Below are 24,470 nucleotides of genomic sequence, written 5' to 3' on the forward strand. Positions count from 1 at the left end.
CAGTTAATTTCTTAACAACTGGTATCAGAGCCAGATATTGGCTTCAAAGGGATTCTTTGATGCCACAGGTTTATAGTGCCTGATGAGATCAATGTAGCCCTTTTACAGATCTGGGTCTGAAAATAATGGTGGAACAATCATACATGGAAGAACCTCGAGGAGAATGTGCGGAAGATAGTGCCATAACTATCAGGGATCGGAGTGCATTTGCAATATTTACTAGTTTGGAACATGCTGACAAATTGTTCTAGATTCATGCGGCTATTTAAAGAAGGTCAGCAGAAGAAAATTGTTCATGCGGCTTCGAAAATTGTTCATTTTCTGCTACGTGAGGCTATTGGTGCTGAAATCTACGAGGTTCTCGTCAGGCTCGCAGTTGGAGTGGTTTGATAGAAGTTTTTGAGAAAATCAAATTGAGAGAAGATGGGTCAAAATTGCATCAGCAATAAACAAAGAAATTTTTTTAATGAAGTCAAAATTATTGCATGTAAATGGTCATACTACTGTAAGACCTGGTAAGGCATGTGTACCCATGTAAAAATAAATATAAAAATAAGCAGCGACAACCATAAACACATAAACATAGATGTTTATCCGGGAAAACCCCAAATCCCAGAAAAAAGCCAACCTAATAAGATCTTATTAGCATTGGCCAAAACCCTGGCCAATCCGACCAAGTGAACCTTCACCGCTCACCTCCAGGTCTTGCATTAGAATGAAGTCCTTCCAGCCTTTTATAAGCTCCATTACATATAATACCACGGGCAGAATACTATGGGTGCACAATACCATGCGCCCCAAAACCATCATTGTTTAACCTGGTCAACTTTGACTCTATCCCAAGTCAAGTTTACCTAACATTAAGTGCCTCCTACTTAAGAAAATGTAACAAAACTCCAACTATCACCAACATAGATGTACAAACTGTCTCGAGAGAGAATCAATGTAGAATCCCTAGGTAAGAAAAATGAAAAAAAAACATTACATTCCAATTTCTATGATAAGATGAAAATGAATTCTAGTCAGTGAGTTATATTGCCAAAATTTTGTTCATTTGCTTTCGATAAGAACATGACCACTCTCCCCTGTCCATTTTTTTAAAGTTTCTCTTGCCTTTCAAAATCATCAGTGTCATTCTAAAAATGTGTGAGGATGTTGAGAAACGTTGTGTGTAGGGTCACATTTGGCAGCGATTAGTTACGGAGGGTCTCTAGCCAATTCTTTAAAACAAATAGTATTCCTTGGTCTAGGAATTCGCCATGGAAGGGACGCTTCTCCATGATGTGAGTGGGAAGTAGTGTAAGCTTGTTGATGCCCTGCATAGGTTGTATGTTTATATTGGTGTCTTCCTTGGCTCTGACTTCCATGTGGGCCAAAAAAAAACCTCTGAATTTGTGCTAGGATATGACGTTGGGACTTGGTGATGACCAAGAGTTGAATCTTCAATGGATTCAATTCGTCATAATCATCTTTTTGGGAAGTATAATTCCACATTTTGGGTTCTTAATCATGTATGGTATCCTCATTGCTCAGGAAATAGAACCTCAACAAGACAAAGATCAACTGTAAATCAAATTCCCTTGTTTCCTTCCAATAAATATCAATTTGGTGTGACCTATCCTTTCAAAAAATAAATATTTGCAACTTGTTGGAGAAGATGATTTCAACCAAATTGCACTGAGTGGAGGACCACTGCAACTTCTTGATCCTGACCCCAACAATGTAAGAAATAATAGGATCAATATGGTCATTTACAGGTTTTATGATGGAGGAGAGATCTCATATGCGGGCTTGCAAGTCATCTCTAGCAGTGTAGATGCGGTAGGAGCTATGGGGTGCCCAATAAAGGGCATTGACACTAGCCTAGTGCCTCTAGAGATTTGCGACAATCAGGATTAGATATATGATATCCAATACTATGATGATGGTAGTCGTGTATGATATCTAAGGCTATGATGATGGTATCCATGTATGATATCAAAGACTATGATGGCTTTCCATGATGATGGTAACCATGTATTTGGGTTCTTTCTTATTCTAGCCCAATCTGACTAGGGGAGTATCGGGATGAGAACTCTCATAGATAAGTGTAGATCACTCCTTGTCCCTCAAATAAAATAAAAAAATTTACAAACCCATCGCCACCCTAATAGAGGAAAAAAAACGACACCCCTAAGGAAATATCGTATATCCCCTTTTCATGGGAAATCAACTAGGTGTCAACGAACTTCTTGTCGATGTCCCAAATGGTATAGGTGGTGTTGATTCTAGAAGTGTTGATCCTCTTGGGTTCTTGCTCATTTGAATTGAAGGAAGTGAGAGGACTGCAAAACTCATTGTTCTTTTTATTCTTCAAGAGGCTCCTTTCCTTGATGCAATAATAAAAAATGTGCCAAATGCGGAGATATGTAGTGGAGGTGGCCAGGATGCCTAGTTTTTGGAATTATGTTTCAGTTATGAACATCATTTTAGTGGGCAGTTACAAATGTTCAAATGAAAGCTTGGATTCAGCCTTGATGTTTCCCCTCTCATCGTCCAACTGAATGATCTCCACTTTATTGCTATAGTGCTCCACCAGACTCGCTATCTTCAGCTGGTGCTTCTTGTCATTGCGAATGCTCTAGGTCATGCCATATATGTGTCATGTTGCCTCGTATGTGTATATCTTTGAATGATTATACTACTCCAGACTGCCTATATTTTGTGCTTTCTAGTTGCATTATCATGGCTAAGTATCATAATGATTTTGTGCACATTCCTCCATAGTTTTGCACTGGCAAGGTTTCCAAGACACCCTTCATGTGGGCTTTGTGAAATCATGGTTCGCCACCACACTGGACCATTGATGGTGATTTCGGTGTGTGGGAAAAACATAGAATGAACTCTGCTAGACTCTGAGTGGTACTACCCCTATGAAGAGAGGGTGAGCCTCAAATAATCATATTCCTATGAATTTTTCATCACTCCAGAACAAAATATAAAAAAAATATTATGACTAAAATGGGACTTAAAATCACATAAAACCTATCCCCCTATGAACTGGCACTCTCCCAACAACATAGAGGCATATGCCATCATTAAAATAAAATTTAAAAAAATAAGACACCACAACATTGCATGAGCTTGATTAGATCGAAATGTTGGAAACACTTAAAAACATGATTGCCATGGACTCATAAACCACTCTGATACCACTGATCTAGATCTTGGTGGACCTCAAGATCTGAGAAATTTCTACATTAGGAAAAAAACAAAAGTAAACCAAACAAGAAACAAAATCAAGAATTAACTTTTTATTAGATCAGAACATGACAATTGCAACTACATTGTGTTGGAAAATCTTCCCTCTTACAAAAAGAGGCTCGTTATTTATAACCTTTTTTAGTTACATCACCATGGGTAAATACCATGGCTGGGAAACTACCATGGGCAGAAAATACAATGGGTGAGTTATTTATAGCCTTTAGTTAAATTACCATGGTTAAAAACGATGGGTGAATTTCCATTCGGATCATGCAGAAGGCTACCACCTTCTCTTATTCTCCAACACCCACTGGAAGGGAGCTAAAACCCCCTGATCTCGTTTACTAACTCCTACTCGAAGTGATTTGATCCAGGATTTTCTTACTTATAGATGCATCAAAATTACATGTAACAGAGCACTTAAAAACCATGGAACATAAGCATATAAAACAAAGATAGAAAGATATAATCACATATGAGATCAAGACACAAAGATTTGATTATGAAGTTCATCTAATTTAGAATACATCTTCTTTCCCTTCTCAATAGCGGGGAGGCGTTCATTCATTAAATGGCATGAAAACAGAAGAATTACAAGAAATTTTTAAATAAATAACCTTACACCTCCAATTTGGAAGATAGATGAAAAATGGAGAGCCCAACTCTAGAAACAGACAACACCACTGACTTCCTGGCTAAAAATCATGCAGAATCGCCTATCAAAATACCCAATTTTGATAAAAAAGGCTTCTTGAACCTTCTCAAAAGCTTTTAATTTCTAAGGTAAGGTTCCGACCACATGCCTAGAGCAGGTGCCGCTACTATGCTTTTTAAATCTATGATGCTCTCTACTCATCCCCACCTCTCGATGTGTGGATAACCCACTTTATATTCTGGTGGGAAGATTCCTCCATAAACAAGGTAGTTTCAACAGAGGACAAGTTTAGCAAGTGGTTTGTTTCAACAATCGGCATATTAGTCTAGACACAGATCACGGTTGTTTCAAACAAAGGGTCTCGAGCTTGGAATAGTATGCAGGTAACAAGCCTATCGAACAAGGAGAAACCTCCATTGAAAACAATTCATACATCATTTCACATTGAATCCATTAAACCGGTGGAATAATATAAAGAATCGACGCTTTACTCCTTAACCAACGGAATAATACTGATAATCGTCATATTTCCCCGAACCCAGTGGCTTTATCATTGGCAACCATAGTCTATCGATGCCACAAATCGCAATCAACAGAAACAAGGGAGATTCTCCATAATGGCTGCTGCACTATGCGATGGGTGATGTGCGAACTAGCGAACTCGACAAAACTATTAACTACAACCCATAACTATATCGCATCTGGTATCCATCGCATATCATAATCAGTGGAGCTAGGGGGTACATATATAACGGGAATTGCACTGTGCGATATGCCATTGTATCGCAATCGAAACCCTGACTGCCTGGGGGCTGATTCTGTAACCGTTGTTCCTTGCGATGTGCAATGTGCAATATCACATCACACTCTGGCTTTTCTTTGGGGTTGATTCTTTACTGTTGACCTACCTCCGACATGCGATTGCGATATCGCAAATCGCAACCTGGCAGTTATGGGGGCCGATTTCTCGAACCACAAACCTCTTCCTTCTGCGACCTACAAAATGCGGGGGAAATGGTATCCTGCCACTTGGCACTTCCATATTCACTGAGGTTCTTCCACGTCATTTTTCTTCTTGCTATCAGTCGAAGTGAAACTTGAACTTTGACTTGCCCTAACTTCTTCATATGTGCTCAGATTTGAGTGTTGTTCGCATCATTGGAATTAGGATGACGAGCAATTTGATATGGAAAAAATTTTATCAAGATTCTTCCACTTTTATGTTTTAAGCCTTCTTACCATGCCATTGGTACTTTTTAGAGATCCACCTGGATCAATCCTCCTGGATCCATCCTCCTGGATCCTCCTAGAACAATCCTCCCCACTAAGAGAAGATTTTGGTTCTCCAAAAGCATTAAATAATCTGCAACTACTCTGTACATTTTCTGCACCACAAGTGTCCTAACATGTCATCCTCCCTTCTCCTTCACCTTTATCCTTCGAAGCGATAAGTGATGATTCGATGCCTGCATCTCCTACAAACCTGTAGTACAATATCTTTCAAATTACATGTTTAGCTATATGACAAAAAATGACCCAAGAAGCCCATACTTGCCACGAGTTTAGAGAACATACTATATGGTAAAGTTTACACAAAAATGGAAACAATACCCCAACTGTCAATACAAGGCCAAACATCTTTGTTGCTTCAACAGGTGATGGAAAACACATCATCACTGCAACACATAATTTACAAAAATAAGGGCAAACACTATTGTTGCTTCAACAAGTGATGGAAACACATCATCACTTTCACAATTCAAAATGCAACACAAAATAAGGCCAAACATCATTGCTTGTTGCAACAAGTGATGGAAAACACATCATCACTTTTACAATTTAAATTGAAACAAATCATTTGCAAAAATAAGGTCATGACATTCTACCACACCTATAAGAACTATCTCTCACTTATCAAATTGACTCGGTCAATCTCTTGTGGTGTCATTATTGGTCGAACAACTATTTCACCTGGTTCATGCATGGATGCTTTATCCTTGCGATGTTGATCTTGATGGAGCCTCCAGCACATGGCTCTTTGATGACCACCTATGTTAAAATGACTACAATAAGCCTTCTTCCTCCATATCTGCTTTACATTCTTCTTTTCTTGCTGTTGAGAGGGTCTTTCACGCCTCATCCTTTTTCATGTTTCTATTCTCCTCTAGCACTCAGCAAACACATGGTTATGCAATCCACAAAAGCTGCAAGTTCTTCTATGCCATGATTTTCTTTCATTATTAACAATATGGTTGTAATAAAACTGAACAATGGAATACTGAGACTTGTTAAACATTTCTTGTTGGTCTCTAGTATGATCATGGGAGTGAGAGCTTGCCTCATCTCTTTCTTTGCAATGCATACTTCCACAGGTTGATGGTGATGTATTCCCATTATTCTCTTTCCTTGATGGTTTCAACAAGGTCGGGGAAGATTGTAACACATTTGAGCACTGTCCTTTAGTGCACCCCAAGTGTTGGCACAAAATTGACATCAGGGAAAGACACTAGGTTCAGGCACAAAGAGCCAAGAATGGTTCGATGTAGCCTAGGACAACTTCAACATTTTCACCTTACCCCAAGGGATAAGGAGTCTCACCCAAGGCATGTTGTGACCAAAAGTAAGAAGGGTTCAGTATAGGGTCATGGATTTCTTAACCATTACTCTATAAGTGGCCATGTGCATATATTTAGACTTAACAATATATCAACATGAAGATCAATCCACCATGAGCATAGACTCACAACGCATTCAAATTTTTAGTGGGTCAAGATAACATAAACACCATCATACCAAGTGCCCAATGTAACTCTTCATTTATATTAATTAAATAGTATAACATTACATTAAACATTGGCCTTAGCCCCAGACAATTGCATGAAATACTCGATTACACGACTCGAATGACCGCAACGGACTTCACTCTACTTCTCAACTATTTCTCTGGCCTTTAGGTCGGATTCTCTGATAGCTCACATCCTCCTCACTGCTCATCTGTGACCAAAACTCTTCAACTAACCAACTAACCTCTTTCTCCTTGCGACCTTCTCCTTTTGTATTCACCTCTGCCATTTGCACTACTTGTTCTTACTCAATTGTTTCTTTCCTTGGTTTCCTCTCATCCGCCTTGTCTCCTCTGTTGCCCCTACTTTCTTCCAACACCTTGCCACGACCGTCCCACAACTGCCTGTTCCTTTTTTCCTCCCTAGCTGTCTTCTCTGCAAGTTGACCATTGCTTCCACCACCTGTTTCCTCTTCTTCGTATCTCCAAAATATTTTTTAAAATTCAAACAAAGGCCCCAACAGGCCCCGACCACATTTCTTTGACTCATCCTTGAGTCAATCTATTTCGAGCATTGCGGGTCTTGTTCTTGTCTCTATAGATACTTCTGTTGGTGGCTGTGCTAGTTCTACCATCTCATGAGCTATTACTCCCGTTGTATCCTCTGTCGTTAGCTAGGTGATTTCTACTCCAACAGCTCCTTTTTCTCCCTAATGTCCTTCTTTCCCCAACAAAGGCCCCAACTCAAGAACGGTGTTGGTCGTTATCTACTTGAATTCATTGTATTTGTGGAGGGTAGATTCCCATGTGATTATGATCGATTTAGCATGTTGGGTAAAGTCTTCTATTGTGTTGGACATTATTTCACTTGGCCTTTGAATCTGTAGGTGGCCCCAAAGTTCTTCACTGTTACTATAGACTTCCTTCAGAGCCAGAACCTATATTCAGATTGATGTTCGCAGGTCTTGGATTATATTTTTTATTTTCGTCAAATCCTCTTCAATTTGATCAACATGTGCTTGAATGGCGGCAATCTGCTTGTCGATCTTTTGGAGTTGGTTGGAGTCCATGCATTCCCTACTATTGGCAAACAATATTTGGAGTTTCTCTCTCATAGGATATATTGGCTGATTCTTTAGCACGAGGCTTCTCGGCCAGTCATGAACTCTATCCATTAGGATGTATCTATCTGCTAGTGTTTCAACGAGTGCTTGTTTCTTGCCTTCCATTTCATAGATTTTTTCATCTATCATTCTGTCATATATTTCTACCAGGTCCAGTAATTTTGATCTTATTATTTCCAACTTCTTCTTCATATCAGCGTTTGTTGCCACGAGATTTGAACATGCTGCTTGAATGTGATCATAGCAACTCGTCAATGTGCATGCTGCAATGTCCTTTGGAGATTTTATGTTGACATCTATGATTGTCGGCCATAGTGACCGGAATTTCTCTATCACATTATTGTCTCTTTGCACAACTTGTTACATGAATGAAAACAGCTGCATCGATGACCAGTGCTGCAAGGTGTCGGTTTGCATTGTGCTCGGATCTGGGAAATTTTAATGAATTGGTAGGATGATGGCAATGGATTTCTTAGAATGGGAGGTGGGAGAGTGAACTAGCTATGATTGTGGGGTGAACTAGAGAGTGGAGGGAATGATATTAGCATCGGGGACCACCAGGAAATTTATAGGGAATATTCGGTAGTTCTGTTCATTCCCCACTAATTGCGGAAGGGTCATGATTGGTTCTTCCCCCTAAAGTGGGTCTGACCCAAATAGTAATGATACTAGCAAGGCTGGTTGTGCACCACTTCCATTGGTGGTCCCTCTAGGCTACTCTGTCGAATCTACTTCCATGTATTTAGTCACTAGTCTTGTGCCAGAGGGGATGGTTTCCGACAGGGTTACAGAGGTGGAGGCCATGTGGGGAGAAGGTTCCTGTGAAAGAGGTGGAATAGTATATGGATTTGGGGGAATTTCTTCAACAGTTGGAGATAAAATTACATTAAACATTGGCAATGTAACCATTTGTTGGCACGAAAATGACATCATGGAAAGACCCTAGGTTCAGGCACAAAGAGCCAACAATGGTTCATTGTAGTCTGGGACAACGTCGACATTTTCACTTTACCCCAAGCGATAAGGAGTCTCACCTGAAGTGTGCCATGACCGAAAGTAAGAAGGGTTTAGTATAGGGTGAGGTATATCTTAATCGTTACTCTATAACTGGCATATTCAGACTTAACAATATATCAACATGAAGATCTATCTACCATGAGCATAGACTCGCAATGCATTCAAATATTTAGTGGGTCCAGATAACATAACCAAATGCATACATCATACCAAGTGACTAGTCTGAGTCTTCATTTATATTAATTCAATAGGATAACATTACATTAAACATTGGCCTTAGCCCCAGACAATTGCATGAAATACCCGGTTACATGATGCGATTGACTATAATTGACTTCACCCTGCTTCTCATCTGCCGCTCTGGCCTTCAGGTCGGATGATCTGACAAATTGCATCCTCCTTGTTGCTTGTCCGTGACCAAAACACTTCAACTAACCAACCAACATATTTCTCCTTGTGTCCTTCTCCTTTTGTATTCAACTCTGTCATTTGCATTGCCAGTTCTGACTTGGTTTTCATGTTATATGGGTCTAAGATACATGTGCCCAAGTGAGACTGCAAACTAGATGTGTTCTGAAAATTCATCAAGAAGTGGTTTTGGTATTCTCTTCGTCGACCAAACTATATCCATCATCTCATACCATTCAATGAAAGTTGCCTCATTAATTTCCTTGCTGCTCAGGTCTCTCGAAACTCTCCATGGCTCATACCTAATTACTATCGGTTGTCTTTCAGTAATTTGCATCATCTCCGTGTCCCTTAGTGGCCACCACTTCCACATTTCCAAATTTATCAATATGCATCCAAAAAAAAATTGGTACTCCTCTTGTAGCTATCCTCACGGACCTTGAAGAGCTCATTTAGTACAAACGCGGACCAGTTGAGCACTTCTCCCCTACAGGAGTGCTCCGCAACCGAGATTGCTTCCAGAGTGCACTCATTTCTTGTGAAGTGTCTCATTATTTTGCCTGCTATGATGTGGTAAGTGAACCTTATCTCAATTTTTCTAATAATGTCAATCTTGGCTCCCCTGCCCCTGTGCTTTGTTCCATATTTTCCATAATAATCATTTTCTCCCTCGTTCTTTGCTCTTTTCATTCCTCCTTGGAACATTGTATTCACTGCATTTCCTCCTACTGATAGCCTTGTGCGATGATACCTATCATATACATGAATTCGATACTCCTTATCGAGCCACAAGGATCCCCCATGCATTCTGCTGGTTAGCAACTTTGTGCACTGCATCACAGCCAGTTGTGTGTCGAAGACTGGTAGACTCCTCAGATTGATTAGCGTAGATCGTTGTAGGCCTATGAAATATTCCTTGACTCTGGTTGTGCTCATGCCATCTTCCTTTTGAACTTCCTCTGTATACACCTCCCTCTTTAGCGTTGGAAACTAGAAACAATCTGTAAGATCATTGTCAACCAAAGTAGATTTATTGTATTTACCATATGGATTTTCCAGCAAGACAATTTGCTCATAAAGTTTATCCTCTGGGACTGAAATAACTCCCTTTTCCATTTCTCTTCGTCTCTGATATACAATCATTACTGGAGGCTTTGAACTTTTTCACTTCAACTATTTTTGTTCTTCAGAGCAAGTTTGGAGTATTTCTGCTACCTGCACTTGAAATTTTGAAGCTTCCTACATTGTCATGCACATTAAGTAGCCAGAATTGACACAACGTTTTCTGATTGGACTTAGCAACTAATTACAATGGAAACTTTCCGCATGTATCTTTTAATTGTGACTTGCCGCCATTGGCTAACCTGGACCTGACATCTATGACATAGAATTAGGAAGGATAGAGTGGGTATTTATTAACTAAATTTGTCCCTAACGGGAAAATATTTTATGGCTTCTATCTGACAGTTGTATGATTAGTTACTTATTATGGAAATGGCTACTCGTACGGTGGAAATGACTCACAAATCATGTGACTATTAAGGCTGAAAGAGCATCTACCTCCATGTGACTATTAAGACTAACAAGAATGTCTACTTATCCCCCTGACCACAAATGCGTTACGTATCATGACATTTTTGCCGCAACCTTATTAACACCTTTTCTTATTCTTACTACTATATCACAAAAGACATAAACTTCAAATGAACTTTGTAATGACTTGACTAAGTTTTATTGACTACTACCTACTTGCAGGCTCATCTCCAAGACCCCTTAACTTGATTGTGTGTCTTTTGACATGTGGAAGGGTTTCAAGTGTGCGTCATTTACCCATCCTTGTAGCATTCCACCATCTAGTTGTGCTAGCCTTACCACTCTAGAATATTTGATTTCAGTAACTATAAACGGGCCTAGCCAGTGCATCTACAACTTACCCGGGAGCTTTTGGAACTTGTTGTCATATAACAATGCATGATCTTCGACTTGGAAGGTTTTCTTTCTGATCTACCTGTCATGTCAAGTTTTTTTGCTTCTTTGCTCTACTGACTAGTGAAATTCAGTTAGGAATCTAGATTCATCTAGTTCCATCAGTTGATTCATTCTTTCTTTTAATGTTGCATCATCTTTCATCTTTTTTTCTTGAGAAATAAACATGTTGGGCACTATGAACTCGATTGGGAGCACTCCTTCTTTTCCATATACCAGCTAAAATGGTTTTTGTTTATGTCTTCTTTTCACTTTTGTTCTGTATGCACATAAAGTTGCTGGCACGCGTTCATCCCATTTGTCCCTATTGGTTGATACAATTTTAGTGAGACCTTTCTCCAGTATTTTATTGAATGCTTCAACAGTCCCGAAGGCCTCTGGGTGGTATGGACTACTTTTATGATGTTGAATCATAAAGTTCTTGAGAAGAGACTCAATAGTTTCATTAATGAAATGTGTCCCGTGATCACTTGTTAGGATTTTAGGGTATCCAAATCTTGATATTATGTATTCAAAAATGAATCTTGCAGAAGTGTCGATTGTATATTCCTTGACTAGTTTTGCTTCTGCCCATCGTGTGAGATATTATGTAGCCGTTATTATGTATCTTGCGTGTGAATGTTGCGCTGGTGGTGTTATGGGCCCAATGAAGTCTATTGCCCACTTCTCAAAAATTTGCACTGTATGAACTGGGTTTAAAGGGAGTTCATCTCGACGTGATGGCTTTCCAACCCTATGACAGACATCACAATTATTAGCGTATTCCTTAGAATCCTTGTGGATGGTTGGCCACCATAATCCTGTGTGCAGTATCTTCCTTGCGGTGGCTTTTCCTCCCACATGGCCTCCCGCGACTCCAGCATGACATTCCCATAGAACTTCTTCTCTTTCATGTTGAAGTATACAATGTCTCAGGACTTGATCCAAGTCCATTATATAGATATGTCCTGCAATTAGTTGATAGTCTATTGCCCTCACTATTTGATGTCTCTTTTGTGTTGGTGTATACCCCTTTGGGCAGTACCGTGTTTTTAATAGCCCAACAATTGCTTCTAAGTAATCTAGAACTACCTCTATTCTGAATAATTCGGCATCAGGTAACTGAACATCTAATGACCTTTCATTCTCTCCAATCTCTAGTGGTGACAGATGATCCGGTCCCACATTCAACCATCCAGGTTTGATGACTACCTTGAAAATGAATTCTTGGTATAAAAATAACCAACGACATATTTTACCTTCTAATACTGGTTTGTTCACCAAATGCTTTAGTGTTGAATGATCTATGAAAAAACTAAACGGCGCTCCTAGCAAGTAATGCCTGAATTTTCGCAGAGAGTAAACCATGGCTAGTGCCTCCCTCTCTGTTTTCATATAGTTCCTTTCTGCAGTTGATAGTTTCCTACTGGCATAGTACGCTGGGTGATCGATATTTCTCTCTCCCAATTGCACCAATACTGCTCCTAATGTGATCCCTGATGCATTAATATGTACATGAAATTTCTTGTTCTAGTCTGTGTATACAAGGATAGGAGTGCTTACCAATTTCTCTTTCAACTTATTCAATGTTTCTTGATAGTCCTCCGACCAAGTGAATGCTTTCGTCTTTTTCAGTAACTTCTCCATCAGGGTTGTAATTGAGGCGTAGTTTCTGATGAACAACCGATAATACCATGTATGGCCTAGAGTGGACCGAAGTTATTTTACATTATGTGGTGGTTCCATGTTAACAATTGTCACAACCTTTGCGAGGTCTACACACACTCCATCTTTACAAACAATGTGGCCCAACAGTGTTCCAAATGGAACTGCAAAGATGCATTTTTTTAGATTCAAGGAGATTTGCAACTGTCTACATCTTTCAAACATGACCCTTAGTAAGCTTGTGTGTTTCTTCAATAAATTGTATATTGTCCAGTCATCCATGTATACCTCCAAGAACCTATGAATATAGTCTCTGAATGCAATTATAACGATCCTTGAGAAAACAGCAGGTGTGTTCTTCAACCCGAACGACATTACAAGATAAGCATGTGACCCCCATTCAGTGGTGAAAATTTTCTTTCTCTTGTCTTCTTCTTCTATTCGAACTTGATGATAGCCCAAAAATCCATTAGTGAAGGAATATGTTTCATTCCCCGCTACATTATCCAGAACTTCATCGCTAAAAGGTGTTGGGAAGGGATCATAGACACATGCATTGTTCAGACTTCGATAATCCACACAGACTTTCATCTCCATTGGATATTTCTTGTTCTGTATGACTATTGGACTAATCCATTTTGCTTCATCCACCGGAAATATAATTCCAGATTCTAGCATTTTTTCGATCTCACTCTTAACCTTTTCTTTCACTCTGGGTTTAGCCTATATGGCCTGTGCGTTAGTGGATGGACATTCGGTTTCAGAATAATCTTCATCTCCCCTATGTCCCCCTTTATACCTTTTAGATTAGGACCAAAGTTGGGAACAAGCCTTGATATTCTTGCAACAGGTTAAATATCTCCCTTCTTGTCTGTTCTTCCCAATAATCCCCAACAGATGCCATCTTAGGTTTATCATCTGCTCTAATATTATTCTTTCTTAATTTCACCAGGAGTAGGTGTGCCACTTATCCTAGGGGACTTTCTTGAATATCTTTTGTGTCCTCAAAGGTCAGGTGTCTCAATCCTTCTAAACCATCTTCATATGGTTCTGCGTCTACTTTGTCACAGGGCATATATTCTGGATAACCCGTGTCATAAAGATGTTGTAAGAAATTCTCATCAACACAACCTTCCCATAACTGTCGTGGGGTGAACATGATCCTTTTAATCACATATAAGGTTTCAGTCATGCGTCAATCAACATCTTTGAATGAGAAGCTACTGATAAACTAGCTAGCCATGACATCCCAATCCATTGTTTGTTTATGAAGCTCCTCTTATACATATTGTGCTTGCAAGATGGTGCCTAGGGTGTTTATAAATACATGCACCCAAAGTTCTTTCGAAAGCCTTTCCCTTTCCAAATTTTCTATGTAGTCTTTTAAATGTTTCTTAGGGTCTAAATTGCCTCTATATTTCACTCTATTCTACAGCCGGTCTTCTTCTTGACTGAACCTCTCTCTCATGGCTCACTTTATAGTTCCCCGTTCACAAAATGTGTTGCGGTGCGTTCTCCACCACCTTGTCGGGGTGGCATGTAATGCTATATCTAGCAATGGAACCTTTTGATCATATCTTATTTGTCTATCTACTTTGTTTAAGAAAATGTCTACTGATTCAATGTCATGGAATTTGGGATAGTCACTTACCTCTGCCCCTATCTAGTTTATCTTGCATATCTTCATGCAATGTTTGGTATCAAGTTTGTATCCCCCTTTCTTCCATGCACCCCACGTGGATTTTGAACAAGCTTTTGAGCTTTGAATACTACTCCAGCTAACAGATCTTCCCGCTTTAGGCTTTATATAATCCTCTCTCTTTCATGTTGTTAATGTGTATACATTGTCTAGCATTCCCAGCTTGTCCTTGTCATGCACAGGTTGCGTGAACCTGGGTCCCTGATATGGGTCCAAGGGTTGCGTCATCTACATCCTTTCTGCTTCAAATATCATTAGTTCTTTCTTTAGGTCGATGAAAAGATAGTTTTCATATGCCTAGTTGATCCCAAGGAATGTTGGTTACGGTTCCTTGTCACCCGTTATAACAATTACTTCAAATTTAGTGTATGTTTTTACTCCCACCACATCCACCTCTACATCTTCTAATCTTCCAATAAGTAGGATACAGTACTGATTCGCCATCCTCAATTGTATAGGTGAATAGTTAAGTTGCGGATTTCTCATCGCCTCTCATGTTTTCCTGGGAAAAATGTTTACATCTGACCCCAGGTCTAGCATCATGTCTTTGATATGGAACCTTGCAATCTGAGCATTGATTCATAATTCCCTTCCACTTCTCTTTTTATTCTACTGCACTCTTCTTGTATGTCTTTTTGGTAAGTTGGAAAATGGTAGTTCTCCTTCCTCTTTTACTTTTGGAAATAACGCTTTTAAACTTTTGTGCAACTCCTTCAACATATGCTCATCATCAATGATCTACATAAATAACTTAAGAAATTCTTCTATTGGTTGAGCATTTTTGAATGCGCATTTGTCCTGTTTCTATTTTTCCTTTGTCTCGGTCATCCCTTCAAACAATTTAGTTGCCTCTTGATAATATTGTTTTTGTTGCATGAGTTTGTAAGATTTCTTCAGAGACACTACCTTAACAATCAAGGGCAGGTCCACCATGCCCCGATCTTCCTTGGTCTTCTTTCCTCCACTTGTAACTATATTTATATAATTAGTTATAGTAAGAGTGTCGTCTATACGAGGCTCTCTGTTGATCAAGTTAGCCCATCTCTGTCTAGTTCTTTCTTCCCATTTTGCAATGAGCTCAAGGCAATCCTCTGTGACATGCATATTGATTCTGCATTGCAAACACCATGGTATCATGGGGAGCAGAAATTTGCTAACAATATGTCGGTCCTGATCACAATTATAGCACCTTACAGGACCTCTACCTCTAGCTCTTCCTCCTCCAATATTTCTCCCTCGTCCTCCCCTGTTAGACTCATTGATTTTGATTGTAGACCTATCCAACCATTTTGCTAAAGCATCTAGTGTCGTGCATTGGTTAGTGCGGTGCGTTGTAGATCCACAAAATTCACAATAGATTTTATTTAGAACATTAGAGTACTTTTGTAGTATTGGGCATACTAGTGGTAGATGTTCATATGTTCTACAAATTTCATAGTGTTCTTGAGTGTTTCATCCTGGGGAAGCTCCTTGCGCCCCTGCTACCACAACTCCTGATGTTGGCGAGATTCATGATGGTACTAAAATCCCCCCTAAATGGTTGATTCCACTCAACCTTGGGCATTCTATCACAACATGTCCTTCCACCATGCAATGTGTACACCATACGTTGGGTCTAGCTGGCCAAACTGGTTGTAGATCCTTTAGTTTTTTTGTTAAGTTGGTGATTTGATTTTGTAGGCCCATGATTGATGGGTCCTGCAACCCTACCACCCCCCGATACTCATGCGGGTATCCTGCCATGGCCTCTATATGCGATGCTTGTTCTAAAGCGTCTTGGAGAGTCCCAATATTTGTTGTGTCAATGACGTTCTCGTAAGGGGTAAGAGTGCCTTGATGAACCAGTCTCTCTGGTGACTAGGATCTAGGGTGTAACTCAGCTTAGAAATAGCATCCTTAAATCTCTACATCAGTTCCCAACCATTTCCACCTTCCTTCTTCTTGATTTGCCATAGTTCATATAACCCATGCTGGTCAATTTGAGGTACTTCAAATTCTTGCACGAATTCTCTCTTGATATCATCTACTATGGGATTTTGGTTCTGTTCTGCCCATTTTATAAACCAATGTAGAGATATCTCCCTCAACATGGTCTGGAACTCAATTGATTTAACATTATCTGGTGTTTGACGTGCTCTCCATATAGCTTCACAAAGGTACTAGTGTTGTTCTACATCTTCATTTCCTCAACCAACAAATTCAGGGTATCTAGTGAAAGATCTTGCCATGGTTACCTGAGTATGTGCCAACAACACAAATCCTTTGTTTCTAGGTTGCTGAGATCCTTGCAGCCCGATTTAACTAATACAGCTAATTCCACTGCTATTTATTGTATTAAAACTGACCTTATATTTCTCATGCACATTGTGTACTCGTATCGCTTTACCTAACTTAGCAACAAGTTTCTTAGGATTATTGTAAGGCACCAGGGGAAGGTCGGGATGGATACTACCTGTACTTCAGGGATTTTGCTGCTAATTTCTTGTGGATGTTTCACCTTCAGCAAATAACCTTCTCATGACATTACTCATTTCCTCTTCCATTTCCTCTTCATGACTGCTCCAAATTTTTCTCTCGGCCATCTTTCCCATAACCTATAAGGGAGAGTCCTTGTCATTCTCCTCGATTCTATTCTTCCCATCAAAATTCTTGTCTTATCCTACATCTTCCTCCATTCTCTTTCCCTCTTCTGAGCTCCCCGACACTGCTCCTACTTGGTGGGGTCCCATTCGTCTCTTCTTCAAAGTCTTAACCGCTCTCGCCTACCACTTGTCGGCTAATAGTGCTCTCCTTTGCACCCTAACGTCTCTATATTTCCACAATCCTTCTACATCCATTCCTTCACTATCATCTCTATTCCCTAACTAATAGCATCCTCCCCTTAGGTCCTTCCCCCAGTACTAGGGTTTTATGCTACCGTGGTTGCTCTAGATAAGAGTAGCAACCCTTCTTCCACCATGAACATCTTAATCCACAACAACACTTCCCTCACCAACTTCCCTCTTAATCTTGACTTGAACACCACCTCCTCCCTTGAAAAGGACTAACAGTTCTCTTTGGAAAACTCTACTATGTACCCCTCTACTATAGTTTGTACCCAAAATTCTACTACCCTTGTTAGATCAATATCCAAGTGTCGAAGTCATACAAGGTTTGAGGGAGCCCAGTCACGATAGGCTCGTGTTGTTCCTTCTTATCGATTCTCAAATTTTAGCCTCCTTAACCAATTATACAAGTCTTATGGGAACTTACGCCAAAAGATCTGATATTGCTCACTCGCAACCTCAGCGTTCAAAGTATCTTTACTCACTTTGGCAATAGGTTGACCTCTTTCAATAGATTTTTCTGGTATAAATTGGTCTACTCTTTTATCCCACCAATCCCTAATCTCTTTCTTAAATATCCTTGACACAATATTCCAAACTGGTTCTTATAGCTTCAGGTCCTGGCAATAGAACCATTTGTTGGCATAAAAATTACATCACAGAAAGACCCTAGGTTCAAGCACAAAGAGCCAACAATGGTTCGTTGTAGTCTAGGACAATGCCAACATTTTCACCTTACCCTAAGGGATAAGGAGTCTCACCCGAGGCATGCCACGACCGAAAGTAAGAAGGGTTCAGTATAGGGTCAGGGATATTTTAACCATTCCTCTATGAGTGGCCTGGTGCATATATTCATACTTAACAACATATCAACATGAAGATCAATCTACCATGAGCATAGACTCATAATGCATTCAAATTTTTAGTGGGTCCAGATAACGCAATCAAATACATTTATCATACCAAGTGACCAGTCTGACTCTTCATTTATACTAATTCAATAGGATAACATACATTAAAAATTGTCCTCAACCCTAGACAATTGCATGAAATACCCAGTTACATGACCCGACTGAATGCAACAAAATTCACCCCGCTTCTCAGTTTCCGCTCTAACATTCAGGTTGGATTCTCTGATAGCTCGCATTCTCCTCGCTACTCATCCGTGACCAGAACTATTCAACTAACCAACCAACCTCTTTCTTCTTGCAGCCTTCTCCTTTTGTATTCACCTCTGTCATTTGCACTGCCAGTTCTGACTTGGTTGTTTCTTTCCTTGACTGCCTCTCGTCTGCCTTGTCCGCTTGGATACCCTTTCTTTCTGCTGAAACATTGTCGTGACCATCTTGCAACTTCCTATTCTTATTTTCATCCTGAGCTATCTTCTCTGCAACCTGAACATTGCTACTGCCACCTACTTCGTCTTCTTCGTACCTCCAAAATATTTCAAAATTAAAACGAAGGCCCCAACAACAACCTTGAGAATCGAGGTCTTTGCTTAACCTCTAATGGTTGAGTTATGCCTTGGCTATTAATACCAAGCCCTTCTTCTTCCTTGTACCTCTTCTCAGTAAGGAGTCTCATGTTTGTCCTTGTAATGAGTATTTCCATAGTTCCAATAGAAATTATACCATGTGAAGATGAAACTGAAGAGAAATCAACATCCTTTACCTCCAATATCAATTTGGAAGGACCTGATGAGGGCTTCTCATCATATGTCGTTGGTGGTTCACTGGTTGTTTTGGTGCATTTCCCAACCTCCTTCCTGACATACCGAAGTCGTGCCTGATAGGGTAATTCCTCTATTTCGATGGGGTTTATGATGCCCTAGCCATTAATGTCAAGGCCCTTCCCCTCATGCCCCATTATCCTTAACAATTTGGAGCTGATTCCTGTGGTATGATTTTCAAAAACATAGAAATTGACATCAGCAAATATACATAGAGTCGAAGAATTACTTCTTACCTCGCGGGGGTCACGTTGCAGCCTTTCCAAGGCCTCGTCCTTGGCATGCAACTAGCGTAGAAGCCTCTATTTCTCGTCTTTCTCTTCCTGTAGAAGCCTCCTTAATTCAGCAAGCTCTTCTTTAAGACTCTGGTTGTTGTGCTTCAACTCTTCCAGGCCCTCATCTGTGGCTCGCAACTGAAGCTGTAATCGTTGCTTCTCCTCTCTCTCTTCTTGCAGTAACCTTCTTAATTCAACATTCTCTTCTTGAGGTCTCTCATTAATCTCCGCATTCGAGGAAGGTGATGAATAAGATGTATAAGCACTGAGAGGTGTGGATTACGCTTCGCTCTGTGATCTCTCCGTCTCATCCTCTCCTCTCTTCCCATACGATTCATACATGATGTCCACCATTTTGGACATTTGCAAAGAAGGTCTTGTGCATTTTTTTATCATTCACCATGGTTGCACACTCGTTCATTCACGTTCTCAACTCTTAACAGCAACAGGATTGCTTCTCTTCCCAATGAGCTTCAACATCCACAATGTCTCCTCTTTGTGATGCACGTCCCCTGAGGATTATCTCTAGCTAGCATACTCATGCAATTCACATCAACTAAGCCCTGCTCTGATACCACTTGATCTAAGATTTTTTTTCTTATAGATGCATCCAAATTACATGTAACAGAGCACTTAAAAACCATTGAACATAAGCATATAAAATGAAGATAAAAAAACATAATCATGCATGAGATCAAGACATGAAGATTTTATTACGAAGTTCATCCAATTTGGACTACATCTCCAGGACCTGCTCAATAGTGGGGAGTTGATCCAAACTTAAACAAGAACACAACAAATTACAGAGATAACCATAAACACATATATGCAGTAGAAATAATACTTCATTTCATTAATGTAGAATACTGAAATATGCTTACAAATAGTAATGGAAATAAACCAGCTATGGCGATGGTAGCTTATCTCTGAGAAGAGATGTGGTGGCTACATGCCTATGAACTGTGTTACAATGAGGCTCGAAGGACTTTTTATTGTTGAGAAACAATGGAAAACCATTAACATTCCAAAACCTAACCCTAGAAGATGAAACGCCAAATTGTGGGCCCCGTTTGGGTAAATTGGTACATCAACTTCCCAGGGTCGTAAGTTTGGCATATGATCTCCGTTTGACGTGTACAATAGCTTGTTAGAAAGATCTATCTGAGCACTACCACTTTGGGAAGGGAAACATTAGTCCATGGACACCTGTTGCCCCCAAATTTCCTAAAAACCATCATTTAGGGCCTCAAAACAATTCCGGAAGTTCAGGACCCGAAAAACGGCTAAAAATAGTAAGTTGTGCTACAATTAAGGAAACTGAAAATGCTGAGAGAAACAATGGTGGGGGTCCAGGTGGACTTGGCAGGTGGCCACCAATATCCACCTGGAATGGGGGAATGCTGAGCTCAAATGCATTGTCTACCATAGCCTTAGTAATGGTGTAAGGACCATAGCGGATTGGTCTCAGTTTTCGATAGGCTCCAGTAAGGCGTTCCTTTTGCAACTGCAACCAGACTTTGTCGCCCACCTAAAACTTGTGTGGCACCTGATGTTTATCATTTCGCTACTTGTACTTGGCATTTGATTTCTCCAGAATGTCATGGACCTGCTTACGAATATGTTGGATGTGCTCAATGAAGCTGGTTGCCTTGTTTGTTTCGAACTGGACATGAGCCGAATCTGTGTGAGTAGCTGTAAGTGGCATGGCCACATCAATGGTGCATAATGGCCAAAATTCCAAGCCCACCTGAAAAGGGCTATGGCCAGTCGAGCTGTGAAGAGCTCGGCTGTAGCTGTGTTGAACATAGGGGAGGCTCTCGTCCCATGTGCGTGGATGCTTTGAGTTGTACATGCGCATAATGTGTATAATCGTCCTATTGACAACCTCTGTCTGGACATCAGTTTGAGGATGGAAGGCTGTGGACTTAGTGAGTTTGGTGTCCAGAATTGACCAGAGACTGGACCAAAATGTACTGAGGAACCGACTATCCCCATTTGAGATGATAGACTATGGGATCCTAAAGTGCACGCACACTCGTTCAAAGAAGAGTTTAGCAGTGGCTTCTACTGTGATATACTTCTTGTAGGCCGACATAATAGCCATCTTCGAGAACCTGTCGATGACCATAGAAACACAGTCATTTCCATGCTTAGTGGAAGGAAGGTCTGACATGTAATCCATGGAGATGGATTCCCAAGGTCGACTAGGGGTAGGCAGCGGGGTATAGAGGCCTTGCTTCTTGATGGTCAGTTTGGCAATGGCATAGGAAGTACATGATCTGATGTACTTCTCAACATCCTGTCAAAGATTCGGCCAATAGAAATACTTTTGCAGTACTGCCACCATTTTCTCGACCCCGAAATACCCAACAGCCCGACTGTAGTGTGCTTCCCAAATCATCTTGGCACGCTCGCTTGAAGGAACACAAAGGTGACCCAGGTGGCATAATAGGGCATCCTAGAGGTGAAAATCTGGAACATGCTGACCCTCCAAGAGTGTCTGGTATGTGTGGCCGAATTCTGGGTCGCTTTTGTAGAGAAGTGGCCAATCAGAAGTCTCATGCCCACAAGAGTTGGGCACGGTGGTTAACGCCATGATCGCTGGTTGACTGAGGCAATCTGCAACATTATTGGTGCTATCCTTATTATACTTGATATTCAAATGGAACTGCTGCAGCTATGTAGACCACTTCTGATGGTGATCATTCTGCAATTTCCCTTGGGTATGTATGAACTGTAGGGGCCGATGGTCTGTGTGGATGACTGTTTCCTTCCCCAAAATGTAATGCTTCCATTGTCGGTAGGCCTGCACAATGGAATACATCACTTTATCATAAGTGGGATACTTCCGAACTGTGTCTGAAAGTGTTTCACTGTGATATGCCATTGGATGCCCGTGTTGAGTAAGGACTGCCTCAATAGCATATTTAGAGGCATCTGTCTCGACCTTAAATGGTTGTTGTAAATCTGGTAACGCGAGCACTAGTGCCATGCAAAGGCAATCTTTCAACTCTATGAATGCCTTCTATTGAGATTCAGACCAAAATAATTTCTCTTTCACTCCTCCCTTGGTGAATTGACTCAAGGGCCAAGTGATATGAGAAGACCCCAACACGAACCTGCGGTAAAAGTTGGCAAGACCTAGAAAGTTGCGGAGCTCTGTCAGAGTGGTTGGAGATGGCCAATCCCGAATGACTTGGATCTTGGCTGGATCCACATGCACCCCCTTTTCATCAATAATGTATCCCAGATACTGAACCTGGGTCATGCCAAAAGTGCATTTCTCCAAATTGGCACATAGCTTGTGTTGCCGCAATGTTTGGAGAACCTGTCGGATGTGGTGGAGGTGCTCTTCCCATCTCTAGCTGAAGATCAGAATGTCATCCAATTATACCACTACAAATGAGTTGGTGAATGGCCAAAAGATGTCATCCACTAGCCTCATGAAGGTTGCAGTAGCATTCGTCAATCCGAAAGGCATAACCAACCATTCAAAAAGGCCCTCCTTGGCCTTGAAGGTAGTCTTCCACACATCAGAGGGTTTGATTGGTACCTGGTGATATCCTGACTTCAGATCGATCTTGCTAAAATATTTTTCCCCCTTTAGTTGGTCCAGGAGGTCATCAATCTATGGGATCGGGTACCTATTATGGACAGTGATCTTGTTCAACGCCTGATAGTCAATACAGAGTCTCCAAGTCCCTTCCTTCTTCTGTACCAACACGATCGGGCTCCCACAAGGTGATGAACTCAGACAGATGTGACCTTTCTATAACAACTCCTGAATCTACCTCTTGATTTCATTGTTCTCCAGAATGGAGCACCGATAAATTGGTCCATTGGGTAGCGGCGCACGTGGGGTCAGATCGATGGAGTGCTTGACTTGACAGTGTAGAGGAACCCCCGCGGGGGAGGTGCAGATGTCCTCGTAATCCTCCATGACCTTATCCATCTATAGTTGTTGTGCGAAGGGGCCCTGTCTAGAGGTCGTGGCCACTGTCTTGTTCTTTCCTTGAGGGCATATCATCAAGAAAAAAAATTTCTCGGTTTTGGAAATGAGCCTACTACAGTGTTTTGCAGTAATCAAAGAGATGGCGATAGGCGGTGCTACCTCTGGTATCCTGTACAACTTATTTCCCAATGTAATAATAACAGCACAGGGCCTTGATTCGTACACAACATGTCGCTTCTACAAGTATGGTTTTCCTAATAATACATCACAGATTTCAAGGGGAGCAATGTCAGATAATACCTCATCTGTGAAGGGCTTGATGTTGTATGGAAGGTGACACTGTTGGCTCACGCGAAGATCCTGTCCTTGGTGAAGCCACCCGATGGTGTACGGTTGTGGATGTGCTGTGGTCGGTAAGCCCAACCGCTTCATGACCTCTGCCGAAATGAGGTTCTTTTGGCTCCCGCTATTGACAATGAACTATAGCGAGGAGCCCTTTACCCACATCTGGGAGTGGAAGAGACGCTCCTCCTCCTTTGGATCTTCAGGTTCATTTTTCTGGGTCTTGGTAGTAGCAACAATGGTGTTGGGATCTGCACCAATGATTTGCTTCCCTTTGTCATTCCCCTTGTTAGGTTCTGACTCAAAGTCGGAACATGCATATTATTTTGAAACCTTTAGCTCAGCCACCAATGAATGCTTGTCCCGATACTCACTTGTGTTGTGAGTGGAGCTCTTATGGAACTCACACCATTTTCCCGTGTCCCTTTTCAGCTTCGCGACACTGTTCTTTGCTTGCAGCTTTGGTGGGTTGGCTTGGGCTACCCCGCCTTGGCTTTGTCCTTTGTTATGTGGTTTAGGGGTACCTTTCCCTTGCTTCGGATTCACAAATCCAAAGTCTCGCTTCTTTTGTTTAAACTTCTGCTCGACCTTGACAGCATATCGGTATGCTATGCCGAGCGAGGAGATGTCCAAGAATTCTATTTCTTCCTGGATGTACTTGTGTAGGCAGCTGCGGTATTTGAGTATCAAATGCTGCTCTGAATCCTTGATTCCCAAATTTGTGTGAAGGGTATGGAAAGGATTGGTGAACTCCAACACATCTTGGTCCCTTCCCTGCCGCAGCGTGGT

General features: G+C 40.9%; 1 pseudogene; it reads right to left on the reverse strand.

Moving 5' to 3' along the window:
* Positions 1–1,623: 1,623 nt before the first annotated feature.
* On the reverse strand, positions 1,624–19,741 carry LOC149156587 (WD repeat-containing protein LWD1-like; annotated as a pseudogene).
* Positions 19,742–24,470: the final 4,729 nt, after the last annotated feature.

The sequence above is a fragment of the Pinus tabuliformis genome, chromosome 9, assembly GCF_031772625.1.
Source record: "Pinus tabuliformis cultivar Carrire ecotype Pingquan chromosome 9, CPIR1, whole genome shotgun sequence".
Taxonomy (NCBI): domain Eukaryota; kingdom Viridiplantae; phylum Streptophyta; class Pinopsida; order Pinales; family Pinaceae; genus Pinus; species Pinus tabuliformis.